Raw genomic sequence first — 6,420 nt, 5'->3', positions numbered from 1 at the left:
ACAGCAAGACCTATCACTGCAGCCAGACAAACTGTCAGCATGTTGAGGCAGTGTTCTGTTGTCCTTGGCCCATGCAGATTTTGACTTGTCTAAAAACTCAGGGAAAAGCCAATACCCAATTAAATTTTTATTATTACTTAAGTAGTCAAAAAATGTGGAAAGGTGGAATTTGCTATACATAGTATTTTTTTCATTGCAAAGGTGAAGGGGGAATTTATAACTTCATGCATGCCTTCAATACAATCAACTCTGCATACATGACCTTTAACCTCAGCTCGGTTGTGATGCATCAGCTCTGACCAGATTAAACTGAAGTTTCATTTACAATCCCCTTATAGAGCTCTAATCAAAGAAGCAGAACACAATGGGAACACCACGAGGATGATCAGACCTGGATTAGAACCTATAGGCAGAGTCACCGAGAGTCAGTACTAATATACTGAAAGTCTACAGAGATATGCAAGTGAGACAAGCAATGTCTCATAATAGAGCACAACAGTCTGGTAACAGAAAGTAAATAATATCCCATACATTTTTTCGGTTGGGGAATTGATTTTTAACGATAACTTAAAAACCTTTAAAGACAGATTTAACGTGAGCTCCGAGGTTGTTAATCGATGGTATTCAGTTTGGTTCATGGCTTAAAACTATTTAACGAAGTACTGATTGGTAAAAATACTTCCGGAACCAGGACAGTTGAAAAAGTGAGCCAAACATTGTTGTGCTCTATGAGATCATTCAGTAAAGTCAAACTTTGCTAAATGGTACATTTTATTTTAAACTCTGGTGCATGTAACTCACAATGATTTGTGCTACAGGCATGAAAACCTCAAATCATGAAACTTGTTGAGGAGAAGTGTGCTATTACTTTTCTAAGCAATTGGTGTATAATAAACTGTTTACACTTACATTGAAGAAGGGACTCAAGACATATCTAGAGTTCACAACATCATAGACACTTAGGGATGGGATCTTTTTTATTGGGCCATACAAAACACCCTAGCAACACCATAATAATCATTCTGAACTGACTGATCTCACTGTGAATTTGGTGAGAGTAGGTCGAAAGTTCTTCACCTGAAATCGGTTTTTATTTGTAAATGATGTAATACAGTCAACAGGAATGCATAATTTATTCATCGTATGCCCTAACCCAAACTCCAACCCTCAACCTAACTGTCAATAGAGTACAAATTTTATCTTAGCGTGAGAATTCAACCCACGAATCACACTCATCATTGATAGCGTGAATGCGGTTACTTCCCGGTTTCAGCAGCACTAAATGTAAAGGTAAACACCAGGGTTGTCATGATACCAAAATGTCAGTAATCAGTACCAGTACTAGTAAAATTTCATGATTCTCGATACCAATTTCTATACCACAGCAAAAAAAAGATTATATGTGTGGCATGGGGTGGTGGGGGGCATGGTCATGTGTCTGTCTGCGGGAGAGAGAAAGTGGTAAGGCTCGTCATCTGGGCTATAATTACTCTAACACCTGTCTCTCATTATAGTGATGGCAGAGGGAAACCTGATAAGGCTCGCCAGAGCGGCAGATCTTTCAGAGAGAGAAAGCTACTTTGAGTTGGCCACCCAGAGCCTTTTGTGCTTTGTGTTTGTGCGTGTGTGTGTAAAGCTGAACTGTGGAATAAACACTCAACTGTTCACTGTCTCCTGACTCCTCCATTGCCCACAAACCTATCTTTATCACAGTGGTGCCGAAAACCCAGCTTTGGAGGAGAACGCCGCTATGGAGTCCTCACCGCTGGGCGAAGTCTTCAAGACCCTCACCAGCATCCAGCATCAAGCCCTCATGGAGGTACACCTGGAGCAGGAACAACTCTTCCAAGTCCTGCATCAGGCACAAGCGGAGGACTGGCAGGACCCTGGAGCAGAGTCGGCAGCTCTTCAGGTCCCTGAGCTTCGGGAAGCATGGCCGCCCATTCGCTTTTGCGCAGCAGCTCTGTGACGCCTGCTGGAAATGGTTGCTGGTGGAGGGAACCCGTGGCAACGTGGAAGTTGTCGATCTGGTGGTACTGGAGCAGTTCATCTCCCAACTTCCTTAGGGCATGTCCGAGTGGGTCCAGTGCCACTGCCCGGCATCACTGGAGGAGGCCGTCCAGCTGGCAGAGGACTACATGGCGGCATTTCCAGGAGGCAGCGAAGCAGTGTTTTCTTCTCTCTCCCCTCTCTTCTCTCTCTCCACCCCCTGTGTCTCATGTTTCCCCCCCTCCCATACCCCTCTGTCCCGCCCAGTTCCGGCTCCTCGGAAGTGGGGAGGAGCCCCACCCAAACTCCACCCCTGGTCCAGAGGACCCTTCCCCTTGTCTGTCCCTCCTACTCCCCCTTTCTCCTTCCGCTATCCCCCCCAGGTTGGCGAGACCGCCCCCAAGAGTGCGAAAGGAAGGCCTTGGCCAGTCTGCTGGAACTGTGGGGAAGCCAGGCACAGTCAGGATCGGTGTCCGGTGATGGAGGTGGGGACATCCAGTGGTTACCATTGAGATACGATTCAGGGGAAAAAAGCATAGAGTCGAGGCTGTGGTAATTCCCCGCCTCACCCATCCACTAATTCTGGGGACCAGTTGGCCTGGTTTTAAAAATGTATTGAGGGTAATGTGTGTGGATGGGTCTGCAAAATAGTGTCGCGATGTGTGACATGTGATGCTATGGTGGGGGAGGCGGTGCCAGGGCCGTCGACATCTGCTCTGTCTCCTGATGACGCAGACGGGGGAATTCCCGTACTCAGCGGTTTCCCTGAGGGGAATTTCCCTCTGGAGCAGTCATGTGACGAGACTGTCAAGCACGCCTTCAACCATGTGAAAGTAATTGATGGTCAACAGCTCCAGCCTGATGTTGCGCTCACATACCCGTACTTTTCTATTATTAAAGAGTGGTTGAATTGAGTGGCGCAGGACACTCAGACCTGGCGCAGAATACAATGCAGCTATTAGTACCAAAGAGCCTCTGGGAAACACTCTTCCAAGCGGGTCACTATAACCCAATGGCTGGTCACTTAGGTCACGAAAAACTTTGAACCGTATAATGGCCCGGTGTTTTTTGGCTGGGCATTCACGCTGACATATGCAAATGGTGTGCGACATGCCATTGCGCCCTCTGCCGTTGATCGAGGTCCCCTTCAAGAGAACTGGCATGGACCTCGTCTGGCCATTAGAGCGAACTGCGTGCGGGCATCGCTTTGTATTAGTTCTGGTGGACTATGCAATGCGATATCCAGAAGCAATGCCTCTTCGCAACATCTCAGCACATAGTGTTGCAGAGGCACTCTTCAAAATTATCTCCCGAGTGGGGATTCCAAAGAAAATCCTCACTGATCAAGGCACTACATTCATGTACACTACGCGAACTGTATGAATTATTAGGCATTAAATCGATTCGCACCTGTGTTGATACCTGTATGAATTATTAGGCATTAAATCGATTCGCACCTGTGTTTATCACCCGCAAACTTATGGGTTGGTCAAATTATTTAATAAGACCTTGAAAAACGTGATTCGTAAGTTCGTACAGGCAGACGCAAAAAACTGGGATAAGTGGCTCGAACCCCTGTTGTTTGCAGTACGAGAGGTCCCGCAAGCCTCCACAGGGTTTTCCCCATTTGAGCTACTGTATGGGCGCTGGCTGCGTAGCGTGCTCAATGTCATACGGGAAGCTTGGGAGGAAGGACCTTTGAATAGCAAAAAACAAATTCAATACATTCTTGATCTTAGAGCAAAACTCCACATTTTGGGGCAGGTGACACAGGAGAATTTGCTCCAAGCGCAAGAACGTCAATAGCGACTGTACGACAGGGGCACTCGACTACGGAAATTCGCACAGGGAGATAAAGTGCTTGTATTGCTGCCCACCTCGAGCTCCAAATTACTCGCCAAGTGGCAAGGACCCTTTGAGGTCACACAACGAGTTGGAGATCTTGATTATGAGGTTAGGCAAAGAGACGGGCACGTCAAATCTACCACCTCAACCTCCTAAAACCATGGAGCCTTGGCAACGGTAGTTCCGGAGAGGACGGAGCTCGGGTCGGAAGTATCTCCCAAACCAAAATCATTCACCCTGTTCCCTTGTGGAGACCTCTCACTGTCGCAGACATTGCCCAATGCCACAAACTGACGAGTTACTCGATTGGTTGGGCGTGGCTCAATTTTATTTGATGCTGGACTTAACAAAGGGTTATTGTCATATCCCTTTAACTCCAATATCCCAAAAAAAGACGGCTTTTTCCACACCATTCGGATCACACCAATTTGTGACACTTCCGTTCGGTTTGTTCGGGGCCCCGGACATGTTTCAGTGCCACATGGACAAGATCCTCAGGCCGCACATGGCATATGCTGCCGCATATCTGGATAATATTATAATTTATAGTAATGACTGGCGGCGGCATATGCAACATCTGAGGGCTGTCCTGAGAGCACTGCGGCAGGCGGAACTCACAGCCAAACCGTAGAAGTGCGCAGTTGGGTGGGTGGAAGTCAGGTATCTGGAGTTCCACTTGGATCACGGGCAGGTGCGTCCACAGGTTAGCCTGACCGGCGCCCAAGACCAAAAAGGAGGTTAGGCAGTTTTTGGGGCTGGCTGGCTACTACCGGAGGTTTGTGCCTAGCTATTCTGATGTCACCAGCCTGTTGACTGACCTTACTAAAAAGGGGACTCCCGATCCGGTCCAGTGGACAAAGTCGTGCAAACAGGCTTTCCTTAAGTCCGCACTGTGTGGGGGGCTGCTTTTACATGCACCTGACTTCTTTCTCCCCTTTATTTTGCAGACTGATGCATCTGACAGGGGGCTGGGCACGGTGCTCTCGCAGGAGGTGGGAGGGGAGGAACGGCCAGTGCTATTTATTAGTCGCAAGCTCACCTTCAGGGAGACAAAGTTTAGTACCATCGAGAAGGAGTGTCTTGCGATTCAGTGGCTGTTCTTACCCTCCACTACTACCTGCTGGGGCAGGCCTTCACCCTCTGTTCCTATCACACTCCTCTGCAGTGGTTCCACCGCATGAAGGATATTAATGCTCGGATCACCCGTTGGTGTCTGGCTTTTCAGCCCTTTAAGTTCGAGGTGATCCACAGACCGGGGGCACAGATGGTTGTGGCTGACTTTCTCTCCAGAAATGGGGGGGGGGGGTAGGGTAGTAAGAAGGCCGGGTGTTGCCCTGGCCTGAGTCAGTAGTGAGAGTATGTGGCATGGGGGGGGCGTGGTCATGTGTCTGCCTGCAGTAGAGGGAAAGTGGTAAGGCTCGTCACCTGGGCTGTAATTACTCTAACACCTGTCTCTCATTATAGTGATGGTGGAGGGAGACCTGATAAGGCTCGCCAGAGCTTCAGAGGAGAGGGAGAAAGTGGCCCAGAGCAACAGATCTTTCAGAGAGAGAAAGCTATTATGAGTTGGCCACCCAGAGCCGTCGCTGTCTCCTGACTCCTCTATTGCCCACGAACCTATCTTTATCACAATATGCTATTTAACACACTTTTTTTTAGCCTTTTAAAAAGTTAAATATCAATTCAATTAAATCAAATGCATGTTTCCTTCATATTTTTGGATTAAGTAAACATTGCTTCAAATAGGGCCCTTTATATAAACCCTTTTATTTTTCCAAATACCTTTTGTTTTTAATTTTTTTTTCTGAATTCCATGTTTTGAATTTTAATTTAACTTCAAATTAATTCATGCAACTTTAAACAAATAAAAACTGCATATTGTGAAATTGCATTTTTTATTTATTTTATTTTTTATCAAATAAAGTTTTTAAAGATTCTTACAGCATAATCTAAAACACAACATTGGTATTATTTTTTGTCAAATAAAGTGCTGCTCAACAGCATTACAGTATGAATGAAAACATTGATAAAAACTTTTATTCAGTAATAACAGCAACTTTGCTTGTAAAATATTGCTTAAATATTATTATTATAAGTATTATTATAGTGAATATACATTTTAGTGAATATTACATTTTTCTATACAGTATTCGCAAGTTGAATCAAGCTTTTTTTTACATGAAGGATTTTTCATTTGTGTGTGTTTTTGCTGGTAGCTTTACATCTCTGGACAAGAAGTTGTTTTAATGCTGCGTTCCAGACAACTCTGAACTCTGGATTTTCCCACCTCTGATTTGAAAATATGTGAACTCGGGGTAGATTGATGAACCTCGACTTCAGCGAGTAGTGTCATTTGACGTCATTTCCAAGATGCCAAGCATGACCTCCGAGCATGAATCAGAGCTGGGTTTTGTGAAGCATAAAAACTTACTTTTAAGTATTTTCACTGCAGGAAATGTCTGTATATGCAATATACAATAATGTACAAGAGGATGTTAAGAGGAATTGTTTGTATACCATTCAATGCCTACATTTTCACTTATTTTGATCATGAAGTAGCTATTAGATAGCCGGCTAGCAAGCATC

The sequence above is a fragment of the Myxocyprinus asiaticus genome, chromosome 15 (assembly GCF_019703515.2).
Source record: "Myxocyprinus asiaticus isolate MX2 ecotype Aquarium Trade chromosome 15, UBuf_Myxa_2, whole genome shotgun sequence".
Lineage (NCBI taxonomy): Eukaryota > Metazoa > Chordata > Actinopteri > Cypriniformes > Catostomidae > Myxocyprinus > Myxocyprinus asiaticus.
The sequence above is the reverse complement of the archived record's forward strand: the minus strand, read 5'-3'. Positions refer to the sequence as shown.